The sequence below is a fragment of the Tachyglossus aculeatus genome, chromosome 10, assembly GCF_015852505.1.
Source record: "Tachyglossus aculeatus isolate mTacAcu1 chromosome 10, mTacAcu1.pri, whole genome shotgun sequence".
NCBI classification, from domain to species: domain Eukaryota; kingdom Metazoa; phylum Chordata; class Mammalia; order Monotremata; family Tachyglossidae; genus Tachyglossus; species Tachyglossus aculeatus.
The window spans coordinates 14,687,986-14,703,549 of NC_052075.1; the positions used below are offsets into that span (position 1 = coordinate 14,687,986).

Below are 15,564 nucleotides of genomic sequence, written 5' to 3' on the forward strand. Positions count from 1 at the left end.
TAACTTCATAGAGCCTTTCACTCCATGATAGCACGTTTGCTGGGCAAAGTCTTGCTGGAACTTGAGGAGCTAGATTCTAACCTGTTTACAAGAAGGAAAACCACACATTTTCGCTTTTAGGCCTAATGTTTACTGATTAAATTCACTCACTCATTCTTCAAATCCCCAGGACATATGTACAGCCTTTGTGGATAATATAATGTGTGGTTTTTGTTAGATGATTATTACGTGCTGAGCACTGGAGTAAATCCAGGATAATCAGATCAAACACAACTCCTGTCCCACATGAGGCTCACAATCTAAGGAGACAGGAGAATGGGTATTCACCCCCACTTTATAGATGAGGAAACTGGCACACAGAAGGTAAATTACTTCCCTAAAGTCGCACAGCAGACAAGTGACAGACTCAGGAATAGAACCTAAGTCTCCTGGCTCCCAGTACTATACTTTAGCAGTAGATTTTGCTGTATTTTTAGATAATTAAAGTGATGATGTCATTTTCAGAAGATGACAGTTTCCTGTCATCAGATCTATCATCCTCATTTGATGTGAAAGTCGACAACCTTACCACTCAGGCACCCTGCTATTTGTGGAGGAAGGCTATCTACACACAGAGAGTTTGCTTCAAACCCATCCGTGGCCCTCCCAAGGCCCATCCTCCACCGATAAAACTGATAAATTGAACAGTCCCATCTGTCCTTATGACAAGTCCAAGCTCAGACACCTGTGTAGCAAACACGCGTAGTGGTTAGAGTACCTCGGAGACTCTATATTTAGTACAAACCATATGCTGGGTGATTTACTTAAAGTGGTTCGAAACAATTCTGCACTATCGAAAAAGTCCACAGAGCAATTAAGCAACAACATGTTTCTCTGCTCTGCTTTCATCTTTTCTCCTTAAATCCCAGATGTTATTGCTGCTACAACTACTGTGATGCAGTAGTCGGGTTGCTAATTCATTGTCAGATTGTTAAAGGTTTACTAGTTTTGGACCCATTGTGCTGTTGTTTCGGCAGTGAGATTAATTTAATTATAACTGTCCTGGGGAAGGAAGGAGCACAGTGGGATATCATCCGTTACATTTGAGTGAGCCAATATTTCCACTAGACACTTCAAGCAACACTTGATGTATTCTAAGCACCCTGTGCATCAGAGTGCTCTCAAATTAGAAGGTAAGAATGGAGAAGGGTGTGTGCTTGCATTTTCATTTTATCTTGTTTCCTTCTCAAACTTTTAGTGTTTCAAATTCGAAGATTTTTCAGAGCAACTGGCACTCCTGTACCTCCGGAGGGATTTAATAACTGTAATGACACAATAATGATATCTGTTAAGTGATTACTAGGTGTCAAGCACTGTTCTAAACACTGGGAAAGATAATGTTTATTATCCCCACTGCACCTGTATATATGTATATATGTTTGTACATATTTGTTACTCTATTTATTTATTTATTTTACTTGTACATATCTATTCTATTTATTTTATTTTGTTAGTATATTTGGTTTTGTTCTCTGTCTCCCCCTTTTAGACTGTGAGCCCACTGTTGGGTAGGGACTGTCTCTATATGTTGCCAACTTGTACTTCCCAAGCGCTTAATACAGTGCTCTGCACACAGTAAGCGCTCAATAAATACGATTGATGATGATGATGATACTGTTAGACACAGTCCTTATCCCACACAGGGCTCACAATCTAAGTAGGAGAGAGAATAGGTAATGAATCCCATTTCACAGACCAGTGCAGAAGCCAGAATTAGATCCCAGATTCTTCGGACTTCCAGGCAGGCACTCCAACTACTAGACACCCCTGCTTCTCACTAGAAGCAGTTTTCTCCCTCGACTAGAGGGAGAAACAGGCATAAATAATAATAATAATAATAATAATAGCATTTTATTAAGCACTTATTATGTGCAAAGCACTGTTCTAAGCGCTGGGGAGGTTACAAGGTGATCAGGTTGTCCCATGGGGGGCTCACGGTCTTAACCCCCATTTTACAGATGAGGGAACTGAGGCCCAGAGATGTTAAGTGACTTGCCCAAAGTCACACAGCTGACAAGTGGCGGAGCCAGGATTTGAACCCATGACCTCTGACTCCAAAGCCCGTGCTCTTTCCACTGAGCCATGCTGCTTCTCTAAATATGAATAAATAGGTCATTTATAGCATACAATTTAAAGATCAATCAATCAATCATATTTATTGAGCACTTACTGTGTGAAGAGCACTGTACTAAGCACTTGGGAAGTACAAGTTGGCAACATATAGAGACAGTCCCTACCCAACAGTGGGCTCACAGTCTAAAAGGGGGAGACAGAGAACAAAACCAAACATACTAACAAAATAAAATAAGTAGAATAGATATGTACAAGTAAAATAGAGTAATAAATATGTACAAACATATATACATATATACAGGTGTTGTGGGGAAGGGAAGGAGGTAAGATGGGGGGGTAAGATATATTCCTAAGTGTTGTGGAGTTGAGAGTGGGCGATTATCAAATGCCCGAAGGTCCCAGATCCGAGCACACAGATGACACAGAAGGGAGATAATAATAATAATGATAATGATGGCATTTGTTAAGCACTTACTATGTGCAGAGCATGGTTCTAAGCACTGGGGGGGATACAGGGTGATCAAGTTGCTCCACGTGGGGCTCACAATCAATCCCCATTTTACAGATCAGGTAACTGAGGCTCAGAGAAGTTAAGTGACTTGCCCAAGGTCACACAGCTGTCATGTGGTGGAGTTGGGATTCGAACCCATGACCTCTGACTCCAAAGCCCGTGCTCTTTCCACTGAGCCACGCTGAGATCGAGCCGGGGAAAAGAGGGATTAATCAGGGAAGGGGTCTTGGAGGAGATGTGACCTTAATAATGCTTTGAAGGTGGAGAGACCAGTAGTCTGGCATTTATGGAGGTGGAGGGAGGTCCTGGCTAGGGGGAGGATATGGAAAAGTGTTCGGTGATGAGACAGATGACATCGGGGCAGAGTGAGTAAACTGGCGCTAGAAGAGTAGAGTGTTCAGACTGGACTGGACTGTAGTAGGAGATCAATGATCAATGGAGAAGCAGCGTGGCTCAGTGGAAAAAGCCCGGGCTTTGGAGTCAGAGGTCATGGGTTCAAATCCCGACTCCACCACTTATCAGCCGTGTGACTTTGGGCAAGGCACTTCACTTCTCTGGGCCTCTGTCACCTCATCTGGTAAATGGGGATGAAGACTGTGAGCTCCACCGTGGGACAACCTGATCACCTTGTTAACCTCCCCAGCGCTTAGAACAGTGCTTTGCACACAGTAAGCGCTTAATAAATGCTGTCATTATTACTATTATGAGGTGAGATAGGATGGGGAGAACTGATTGACGGCTTTAAAGCCAAAGCCAAGGAGTTCCTGTTTGATGCAGAGGTGGATGGGCAGTCATTGGAGGTTCGTGAGGAAAGAAGAGAGATGGTCTTAACGTTCTTGTTGAAAAATGATCTTGGCAGCAGAGTGAAGTATAGACTGAAGTGGGGAGAATAATAATAATAATAATAATGGCATTTATTAAGCGCTTACTATGTGCAAAGCACTGTTCTAAGTGCTGGAGCGGTTACAAGGTGATCAAGTTGTCCCACGGGGGGCTCACCGTCTTCATCCCCATTTTACAGATGAGGTAACTGAGGCCCAGAGAAGTTATGTGACTTGCCCCAAATCACACAGCTGACATTTGGCGGAGCCGTGATTTGAACCCATGACCTCTGAATCCAAAGCCCGTGCTCTTGCCATTAAGCCATGCTGCTTCTCTCCAGGAGGAGAGAGGGTAGGGACTGTCTCTATATGTTGCCAATTTGTACTTCCCAAGCGCTTAGTACAGTGCTCTGCACATAGTAAGCGCTCAATAAATACGATTGATGATGATGATGAGAGAAACAGGAGGCTGGGAGATCAGCAAGGAGGCAGATGCAGTTGTCAACAAGGGGTAGGACAAGTGTGCGGATCAGCATGGTAGCAATTTGGATGTAGAGGAAAGGGCGGATTTTTGCAGTGTCATGAAGGTAGAACCAACAGGATTTGGTAACAGATTGAACATGAAGATGGAATGAGAGATGAGCTGAGGACAACACCAAGGTTGAGTGTCTATGAGATAGAGAGGTTAGTGGTGTTGTCTACAGTGATGGGAAAGACAGAGGAGGACAGGGTTCATTCATTCATTGATTCAATGTATTTATTGAGCACTTACTGTGTGTACTGAGTGGGAAGATGAGTCCAGTTTTGGATGTGTTTTGTGGTGTTGACAGGACATCCAGGTAGAGATGTCCTGAAGGCAGGAGGAAATGTGAGACTGCAAGGAAGGAGAGAGACGTCAGGGCAGGAGGTAATTGAAGCTGTGGAAGTGAATGAGTTCTCCAAGGGAGTGGGGAGAGGTGGAAAATAGAAGGGCACCTAGAACTGAGCCTTGAGGAACCCTCACTGTCAGAGGGTGGGAAGCAGTGGAGAGATGGAAAGTAAAGCCACGGGTGTAAAGGAGTTCTCCAATCAATCAATCAATCAATCATATTTATTGAGCGCTTACTGTGTGCACAGCACTGTACTAAGCGCTTGGGAAGTACAAGTTGGCAACATATAGAGACAATCCCTACCCAACAGTGGGCTCACAGTCTAAATGGGGGAGACAGAGAACAAAACCAAACATACTAACAAAATAAAATAAATAGAATAGATATGTACAAGTAAAATAAATAGAGTAATACATATGTACAAACATATATACATATATACAGGTGCCAAAGGCCAAAGGGGAGGAGGCCTTCCCAGACTGAGCCCCTTCCTTCCTCTCCCCCTCGTCCCCCTCTCCATCCCCCTCATCTTACCTCCTTCCCTTCCCCACAACACCTGTATATATGTATATATGTTTGTACATATTTATTATTCTATTTATTTATTTATTTTACTTGTACATATCTATTCTATTTATTTTATTTTGTTAGTATGTTTGGTTTTGTTCTCTGTCTCCCCCTCTTAGACTGTGAGCCCACTGTTGGGTAGGGACTGTCTCTATATATTGCCAATTTGTACTTCCCAAGTGCTTAGTACAGTGCTCTGCACATAGTAAGCGCTCAATAAATACGATTGATGATGATGATGATGATGACTTACAAAACTCCATCTTCCCGGGAGAAATGGAGGGGGAGCACTCTCCAAGAGAGTGGGTGTCGATAGAGAATAAAAGGGAACCTAGAATTGAGAGCCTTGAGGAGCCCTCACTGTCACAGGGTGGAAGGTAGTGGAAGAGCCCGCAAAAGATGTTGAGAAAGAGCAGTCAGAGAGGTAGGAGGAGAACCAAAGGAGGACGGTGTCAGTAGTTGATTTGATCAAAAATTAGTCATTTTCTTATTTTTTACATAGGGACATTTGTCTTGAATTTTAGATTCTAGGTGAGCCTTTGAAAGATGAACTATGAGATATGGGAGTTCTTAAAAGAACTACCTGCCTGCCTTCAGGACATCTCTACCTGGATGTTCTGTCAACACCTCAAAACACATCCAAAGAGAAGCAGCGTGGCTCAGTGGAAAGAGCCCAGGCTTTGGAGTCAGAGGTCATGGCTTCAGCTCCTGGCTCTGCCGACTGTCAGCTGTGTGACTTTGGGCAAGTCACTTAACTTCTCTGGGCCTCAGTTACCTCATCTGTAAAATGGGGATGAAGACTGTGAGCCCCCCATGGGACAACCTGATCACCTTGTAACCTCCCTGGCGCTTATTATTATTATTATTATTACCCCAAGACCCAACATTTTAGTTTACACATTCTAACCTAGGAGTAGTGGATACCAATTAGAAATACAAAGAAACTTTTCTATCTTGATTACAAAACACCTTTTTTGCTTTCCTGCTGGGATTGATGATAAAAACAGATTAGCATTAATCTGGAACATCTCAGTGCTGTGAATTTCATGAGCCTCATGGTGAGTTAAAGATTTGTCTTCCTCTAATTTAACAGACTATTTACTAAATATTTGCATATTTCTTCCGACTCCTGGATGCCCGAAAAGTTTGGAAACTGCAGAAAGAAAATAATACCTACCCCAAACATTTACATTGCTTCCGTCAAATATTTATAAAATCTCAAAGTCACCTCAATCATACCTTTTCACTGTTAATTATAGTCATAACAATGAAAGTTGCTTAGTTATACTTTAAAAAGATGTTTATGATAGCTTGAGCTATTCTTGAAAATAATGCTGCGTGGGATTCTTTAAAAAAATACACATAAGAGTACCCTTCCCAATTTTCTTTTAAATGATCTTTGGCAGTTCCATCGTCCCAAGAAAAATCTTTCAGTTTATTCTTACCTTTACTTCTTCCACAGTTCCTTCCACCAAGGGTCCACTTCACTCAGGCCATGACTGATGAAGAGAACTCTGTATCTTAAAGGATATCCTGTGCTTGAGCTGGGAAATATTCTGGTAACATGGACTGTGGCCTTGGTCTCTGCCCTGATTAGCTTAGTCCATCTTGCCTTCGGTGAACTCGGGCCAACCTGCAAATGTGGGGGCAAAGTAGGGTGCCTGAGAGCCTGGGCCTATGGAGAGTAAATTCTTTCCCCCTGTACAGGGGCTCCCTGGATACATCACCTCGCCCCCTCCTACCTCACCTTCCTTCTCTCTTTCTCCAGTCCAGCCTGCACCCTCCGCTCAAACAATCATATTTATTGAGCGCTTACTGTGTGCAGAGCACTGTACTAAGCGCTTGGGAAGTACAAGTTGGCAACATATAGAGACAGTCCCTACCCAACAGTGGGCTCACAGTCTAACAGGGGGAGAACCTCTGCTGCCGCTAACCTCCTCACTGGGCCTCGTTCTCACCTGTCCCGCCATCGACCCCCAGCCCACATCCTTCCCCTGGCCTGGAATGCCTTCCCTCCACACATCTGCCAACCTAGCTCTCTTCCTCCCTTCAAAGCCCTACTGAGAGCTCACCTCCTCCAGGAAGCTTTCCCCCTTTTCCCTCTCCTCCTCCCCATCCCCTCCGCCCTACCTCCTTCCTCTCGCCACAGCACTTGTATGTATATTTGTACAGATTTATTACTCTACTTATTTAACTTGTACATATCTACTTCTAGACTGTGAGCCCACTGTTGGGTAGGGACCATCTCTACATGTTGCCAACTTGTACTTCCCAAGTGCTTAGTACAGTGCACACAGTAAGCACTGAATAAATACGATTGAATGAGTGAATGAATACTATTGATTTTGTTAACGATGTGCATATGGCTTTAATTCAATTTGTTCTGACGATCTTGACACCTGTCTACGTGTTTTGTTTTGTTGCCTGTCTCCCCCTTCTAGACTGTGAGCCCGCTGTCGGGTAGGGACCGTCTCTATATGTTGCCGACTTGTACTTCCCAAGTGCTTAATACAGTGCTCTGCACACAGTAAGTGCTCAATAAATACCATTGAGCCCACTGTTGGGTAGGGACTGTCTCTATACGTTGCCAGCTTGTACTTCCCAAGCGCTTTGTACAGTGCTCTGCACACAGTAAGCACTCAATAAACACGACTGATTGATTGAATGAATGAATGAATGTCAGTGTGCATTTGACTAGGGAGTACAGTGTACAGAGGGAAGGTTAAGAGCTCAGCAAATACCATTTTTGTAAATCAAATAAATATGTACATAAATAAATAAAAAGGAAGGTTAGGGTGACGAAAACTCCCCTCTGCTGAACTCATAATGAATGCCTAAGCTAGATGCTCCTGTGTAGGCTTGTTAATTCTTTCCAGTCACCACAGCATGAGCTAGGGAAACAGAACTTAAATATGTCTGCCTTGTGTGGTAGTACCTAGGTAAAAATGTAGGATTATTAGTGAGTTTAGATAAACTTTGGAGAAGCAGTGTGGCTCCGTGGAAAGAGCACGGGCTTTGGGGTCAGAGGTCATGGGTTCAAATCCCGGCTCCACCAATTGTCAGCTGTGTGACTTTGAGCAAGTCACTTCACTTCTCTGGGCCTCAGTTACCTCATTTGTAAAATGGGGGATGAAGACTGTGAACCCCCCATGGGACAACCTGATCACCTTATAACCTCCCCAGCGCTTAGAACAGTGCTTTGCACATAGTAAGAGCTTAATAAATGCTATCATTAGTATTATTATTATTAATGAATTGAGAAGCCATGTGGCCTACGGGATAGAGCAAGGCCTGGAAGTTAGAAGACCTGGGTTCTAATCCTGCCTCCACTCCTTGTCTGCTGTGTGACCTTGGGCAAATCACTTCATTTCCCTCTGCCTCTATTAGCTTATTTGTAAAATGGGGGTTAAGACATGAGCCCCGTGAAGGATTCATTCATTTATTCAATCGTATTTATTGAGTGCTTACTGTGTGCAGAGCACTGTACTAAGCGCTTGGGGGACTGTGTCCAATCTGACTACCTTGTCTCTAGCCCAGCTCTTTGTAAAGTGCCTGGAACATAATAAATGCTTAATAACCACCATACTAAGCGCTATGGAGAGTTAAGTACAGCAGAATTAGATATGTTCCTAGCTCACAATCTAGAGGGGAGAGACACTGAGGCAAAATAAATAGATTATGGATAGAACCTAGTTTTATGTATAATCCTTCTGTTCTGTTTCAAATGGAATATAAACGAAGAACTACTGAAAATAAAACATAGGCAAATATGAACACTTGATTTCTTTTTTAACATTTAGATCTGGCAGCCTGAAATTGATGCTGCACTTTGAAACTTAGTCCTTGAAATCTAGGTATAATTACTATTAATCCTCTCTCCTGCTACTCATTAGTTTGAAAGAGAGGTGAGAGAGAAGCTTGTACAGTGCTGGCTCTTCAGCTTCTGCTTCTTTAAAACCTCCAGGTGAATAATCTATATTTCCAAGAAAGATGACCTTTACTTGATATAGATGGAATCATTCTTTCAATATCTGAAATGAGAAAGCGATTAAACCTTTGGTTGATAGGCAAGATGCATTTTAGGTATAGATAAGCTAAAAGGTCAGAGACTGTCAAAAGAAGGACCTGGAGAATTTTAATATTTAAGAACTTCATAAGAAATATGTTTTTGCATTTTGAGTGCATTTTTTAAAAATGCAAAAAAAAGTCTTCCACATTTTCATAAGATTCACCTTTCAGTCCTCATTGCCTCAGTTTCCTCACGGGTAAATTGGGAATGCTACATGTTTTCTCCCTTCTACTTAGACTGTGAGTCTCATGAGGTACAGGGACTGTATCCAACCTAATTAACTTCTGTCTACCCCAGCACTTAGACCATTCATTCATTCATTCATTCAATCGTATTTATTGAGTGCTTACTGTGTGCAGAGCACTGCACTAAGCGCTTGGGAAGTACAAGTTGGCAATATATAGAGACAGTCCCTACCCAACAGCGAGCTCACAGTCTAGAATAATAATGATATTTATTATGTGCAAAGCACTGTTCTAAGCACTGGGGAGGTTACAAGGTGATCAAGTTGTCCCACGGGGGGCTCACAGTCTTTATCCCCATTTTACAGATGAGGGAACTGAGGTACAGAGAAGTGAAGTGACTTGCCCACAGTCACACAGCTGACAAGTGGCAGGGCCGGGATTTGAACCCATGACCCCCTGACTTCAAAGCCTGGGCTCTTTCCACTGAGCCACGCTGTTTCTTCTATGTGCCAAGACCAATGCTTGACACACAGTGAGCACTCAAAAATACAATAAAAATAACAGTAAGAATGGTAATAATACTAATAACAGTAATGATAGTAAGTGCTTAAGAAAATTCACAATTATAACTGTTACCCTTTGTAACCTCCAAGCAGACAAAGGAAATGACTGCCAGATTATTGTGTAGCCTAAGGAAACAGCTACAGCAGAGATGGCCTCCTCTCAAATCCCCTGGGTGGGTATTTATTTGTCGGAGGCAAGACAACAGGTATCCATCTGGTTGACTGTCATAAGCATTAAGGTTGAGCAGTTGTTCGCTGTATTCTTACTGCATGAAAAGTACGACCCATCTAAAACATGGTGTTTACTAGCTCACCAACTGGGTTTTCCCTCGTGGCAAGGTAAGGGTAGCTAGTAGAGGGTGAAACAGCTGAATCAGAAAGCAGCTCTGCTTCTTCCAACTCCTCTCATTCCCCTCCATGGGAAGCCCCTTTCTGGGAGTGCTCTGCACACAGTAAGTGCTCAATAAATATGATCGACTGAATGAGATCACTCCAAACTGTCACAATAATGATCATCCCTCCCTTATCCTCCCCTATTTCAAACACAACAGCATTCTCCGGCGCAGTAATGCCTGTTGCTCCTAGAGACAGAGATCTCTTCTAGACTGTGAGCCCACTGTTGGGTAGGGACTGTCTCTATATGTTGCCAACTTGTACTTCCCAAGCGCTTAGTACAGTGCTCTGCACACAGTAAGCGCTCAATAAATACGATTGATTGATTGATTGCCTGTCAGACTCCTTCCCAGTGGTCCTCTTTCGTAGGTTTGGAAGAAATGTCCGCAAGGGAGTGGCATGCTGGCGATCGCGTGGACAGAAGAATTTCCAGTTTCACGGCACACCTTGGTCCCACTCCTTAAGGCCCAGTTTGTAGCTATTTCTACAGGTCGAAAACCAAACGGACATGTGCAATACGACAGTGATGCTTCCCGCTGCTGTTCGTTTTTAAGGGGGTTCTTATTTGGGGGATTTTGCTGCCACATGGTGGTCAAAACGACTTAAAAGCCAGTTGCTCCTCAAAGCCTCTGTTTCGTATATTCAATCAATCCTAATTATTGATCACTTACAGTGGGCAGAACACTGTATAAAGTTCTCGGGAGAGCACAGTGTGAAAGAGCCGGTAGATACGTTCCCTGCGCACAACAGGTTTACAATCTAGAGGAGGAGACAGACACTGATATGTGTTTAAGTGGACTACTGGATATGGGGCCAAGGGAAGGGTGAATAAAGGGTGCAAATCCAGGTGCATGGGTGACAGAAAGGAAAGGGACAAGATTAAATGAAGGCTTAGTCAGGGAAGGCCTTTAGGAGAAGATGTACTTTTAATAAAGTTTTGAAGGTGGGGAGAGTGATCGTCTTTTAGACATAAATAGGTGTTCCAGGGCAGAGGCAGGATGTGGGTGAGGAGGCAGTTGTTAGGTAAATGAGATCAAGGGACAGTGAACATGTTGGCATTAGACGACTAGATTAGGTGGGCTGGTTTGTAGTAGGAAAGCAGGCAGATAAGTGAGGGCAAGGAGATTGAGTACTTTAAAGTCTGCGGTAAGGAGTTTCTGTCTGATGCAGAGGTGGATAGGCAACCACTGGAGGTTCTTAAGGAATAGGGGAAAATGGACCAAAATGTTTTGATGAGAAGTGATGCAGGCGACAGAGTGAAGTATGGACAGAAGTGGGAAGAGATAGGATGCAAGGAAGTCAGAACGTAGGCTGATGTAGTAATCAAGATGGGAGAAGATAAGGGCCTGGATTAATGTGGTAGCAATTTAGATGGAAAGGAAAGGATGGATTTTTGCAATGCTGTGAAGCTTAAACCTCCAGTGTTTGGTGACAGATTGAATGTGCGGGTTGAATGAGGGAGATGGGTCGAGGATAACACCACGCTGTTAGGTTTTGAGGCAGGGAGGAGGGTGGTACTGTCCACAGTGATCAGAATTTCGAGGGGAGAACAGGGTTTAGGTGGGAATATGAGGAGTTCTCTTCGGGACATGATAAGTTTGAGGTGTTGGCAGGACATCCAAGGTGTCCTGAAGGCAGGAGGAAATACAAGACTGAGGAGAAGGAGAGAGATTAGGGCTGGAAATGTAGATTTGGGAATCATCCACAAAGAGATGGTAGAGATAAAAAGTGAAACCCATTAATAGTCCCCCTAGGTAAGAACATAGTCCCGCTGAGAAGCAGCATGGCTCAGTGGAAGGAGCACGGGCTTTGGAGTCAGATGTCATGGGTTCAAATCCCAGCTCTGCCACTTGTCAGCTGGGTGACTTTGGGCAAGTCACTTCACTTCTCTGGGCCTCAGTTCCCTCATCTATAAAATGGGGATTAAGACTGTGAGTCCCACGTGGGACAACCTGTTCACCTTGTAACCACCCCAGCGCTTAGAACAGTGATTTGCACATAGTAAGTGCTTAATAAATGCTATTATTATTATTATTAATCAATTTATCAATCAATCCATAATATTTATTGAGTGCTTACAATGTGCAGAGCACTATACTATGGGCTTGGGAAAATACACTACCTCAGAGTTGGTAGATGTAGTCTCTGCCCAGAATGAACCTAGAGATTTCAGTTTATGGTGCCTATGTCTTTCAAGGGAAAGTCACCTGTCCAATGAAGCTTTGGAGCAGGTTTGGGAAAAGGTCACACTGAGTTAATCAGAAAGCTGCTAGAAAGACCTCATAGGAGACATGAAAGAACAGACTGCTGGAAGCTAAAAATGCTGTTTTATGAGATCCTGAAAGTGCCAGCATCCTCATAAGAAACCTGGATCAGATTACCAGCCTGAATCTAATAGGGTGAGCTTCATACAAGAACCGCTAATTCATTATATTATTTGTTGAGGGCTTACTAAGTGCCAAACACTGACCTTAACTGCTGTTAGTTCAGTTAGGATTGCGGATAATGACAGTCCCTGTCCTACATGGGGCTCACAGTCCAAGAGTTAGGGAGAGAGGGTATTTTATCTCCACAGAGGCACAGAGAAGGTAAGCCAATTGTCCAAATTCACCCAGCAGGTCACTGGCAGAGCTGGGTTGAGAACTGAGGTCTGCTCACTCTTAGTTTCATGCTCAGTCAATCAATCAGCCAGTCATATTTATTGAGCACTTACTGTGTGCAGAGCATTGTACTAAGCATTGGGGAGAGTACAGTATAACAATAGACACATTCCCTGCCCACAAAAAGCTCATAGTCATGCTCTTCCCCCTAGGCCACGCTGCCTTCCGCAGCAGGCCATTGTGGAAGACATCTGGGGCCATCACCAGTGCTGGAAGATCTGCTGCCACTTTGCATCACCTCGCTCAGAGTTGGGTTCCCCAATCAATCAATCAATCGTATTTATTCAGCACTTACTGTGTGCACAGCACTGTACTAAGCGCTTGGGAAGTACAAGTTGGCAAGTTTCCCAAGCAGCAGGACTACCACTCTGACGAACTACAAAGCTATGGGCAGAATCATGCTGACTTTCTCATTTAAAGCAACATTTCATTATCGGGAAGAAGGCATATTTGCTGCCTGTCGACTTTTTCACGTGACAAAGGTGAATGAAAGGTTTGAAAGAGAAGAAAATCGGAGGGAATTCAACAGCAAGTAAATAATTAGGGAATAAAATTTAATGGAATAGGATTAAACAGGGAGAGAGAAAGGCTTTTCAAGGTCAGTGCTTTAGGTAGCTCAATTTCAGTGTATTTCTTAGCTGATTCGATCAAGGTGATTTAAAAATTTTGTTCCATGGCTCTCTCTATTCTCTGAGGAAATAATGAAGTACAGTATAATTGAACTATCTGTGAAGTGAGTGAAATCTGATTTAAAAAAGTACACAGACAATTACTCAGTGTATGTTAGCAGAATGCTATTGATCTCAATGAGTGTTTTTACAGAGCACATTCTGAGATCCTGTTTTGTTTCGTTAGTGTCTAGGTTAGAAAATTGAATTTGGATTCCCAGATTCCAGTGAAAACAGAGAAATCCATGAAGAAGCAGGGAGAAGAGGAGGGTCAGGTTTCAAATCCAATCAGGATTTCACCCTTGAGGTTATAGAAATAACTGTTTTGAATTAGCAATACGGTGCACTGCTCTTGTAATAAAATAAATTGTTTCCACTTGCTAGTTAACTCCCAGGTCAGGACAGGGGAAAAAATGCTTCTGTTTCTGCGAAGATCAAAGGTCAAGATCACAAATTAATCCTCTTTCTCCTTCACTTTATATAATACTCAAGTTTCACACTTCCAGACAATGGTGGATTGGAGTTAATAATTTGCAGAAATAAATAAACAAACACAGTGCGAGAGAGCTAAAAGGCCAATATCATGAGGATCAATGTTTAGGCTGGCTGGAAATCTTATTTACTCACAGATCTTTCTGGTTCACTTTGCTTTGTAAACAGAAAAGCCAAAGTGGATCTGAATCTTCACATTCCTGGACATTTAGAAAGTTGAAAACCATTGTTCAAAGAATCCGGGGATTCAATTCAATCTTTCTCTGCCCTTTTCCTGTACTGCTCCCCTCCCTCTTACTCCATTTCAAAGAATGAGGTGTTGTCTATCAGACTCAGATGAAGGGGCGAGGAGGGTGAAAGTCTGGGGTCTCTTTCCATGCCAATGTCCTCACCTCCCACAGCCTTGGAAACTGCTGGACACAGCTGAACTCTTTCTAGGCTGGAACAACAACCACAACAGGGGTAGGACAGGTGAGGAAAGAGACAGGATGAGAGAGAAGAATATGTAAGGGCCTGGAAAGCGGACGTTTGGATGAATGCAGTGGGTATCCCAAGTTCGAACGTTTCCCCTCGAGCCTGGTTACATGGTAGTAGCGCTGGCAGTAGTTGAAGTGGTAATAATAATAATAATAATTATTATTATTATTAATAATTACTAAAATTGAGGTGGTAATGGTGTGATAGAAGAAACAGAGAGTTGACTTAATAATAATAATAATAATAATAATGGCATTTATTAAGTGCTTACTATGTGCAAACAGAGAGTTGACTTAATAATAATAATAATAATAATGGCATTTATTAAGTGCTTACTATGTGCAAATCACTGTTCTAATAATAATAATAATAATAATAATAATGACATTTGTTAAGTGCTTACTATGTGCGAAGCACTGTTCTAAGCACTGGAGGGATACAAGGTGATTAAGTTGTCCCATGTGGGGCTCACAGTCTTAATCCCCATTTTACAGATGAGGTAACTGAGGCTCAGAGAAGTGAAGTGACTTGCCCAAGATCACACAGCAGACATGTGGCGAAACTGGGATTCGAACCCATGACCTCTAACTCCAAAGCCCGGTCTCTTTCCACTGAGCCACGCTGCGGTAGTACTAGTAATACCAGTAACAATATCTAGTGAAGGAAAGCAGTGTACTAAGTGGGCAAAAAATAAATGGGAAGAATTTAAAGGCAGTTCCTAGCGCTCAGAGGGCTCACAATCCAAGAATAATAGGGGAAAAGAAAGATGGGAATGGACCCTTATAGAAAGGTCAAACAATAAAAATAAAATAACAACATAAAAAGAAAGCAGTAAAACAAGAGCAATAAGGTACACAGAATGAAAGGAGCTTGAGGCTTCTTGTAGCTCAGAGTCCAACTGTGAAAGCAGTAGAGTGCTCTGCAAACAGTAAGCGCTCAATAAATGCCATTGAATGAATGAATAACCATAGCAACAACCTTTCTAATATTCTGAAAGTGGAGAACGTCTCATGCCACAAGTGTCTCTTGATCCTTCCAATCAATCAAATTTATTGAGTTCTTACTGTGTGCAGAGCACTGCACTAAGTGCTTTAGAGAAAGTACAGTATAACAGAGCTGCTAAACAGGCTCCCTGCTCTCAAGAAGCTTGCAGTCTACAGTCTCCTGGAGCAAGGGC

At 42.8% G+C, this 15,564-nt stretch overlaps 1 long non-coding RNA gene across 1 annotated transcript in view; it reads left to right on the forward strand.

Moving 5' to 3' along the window:
* Positions 1-1,104: 1,104 nt before the first annotated feature.
* LOC119933001 overlaps positions 1,105-15,564 on the forward strand; it is a 49,997-nt gene continuing 35,537 nt past the window's right edge. Inside the window, exon 1 of the long non-coding RNA XR_005452524.1 lies at positions 1,105-1,172. This is a non-coding gene — a long non-coding RNA (uncharacterized LOC119933001). The remainder of the gene's footprint in view (positions 1,173-15,564) is intronic.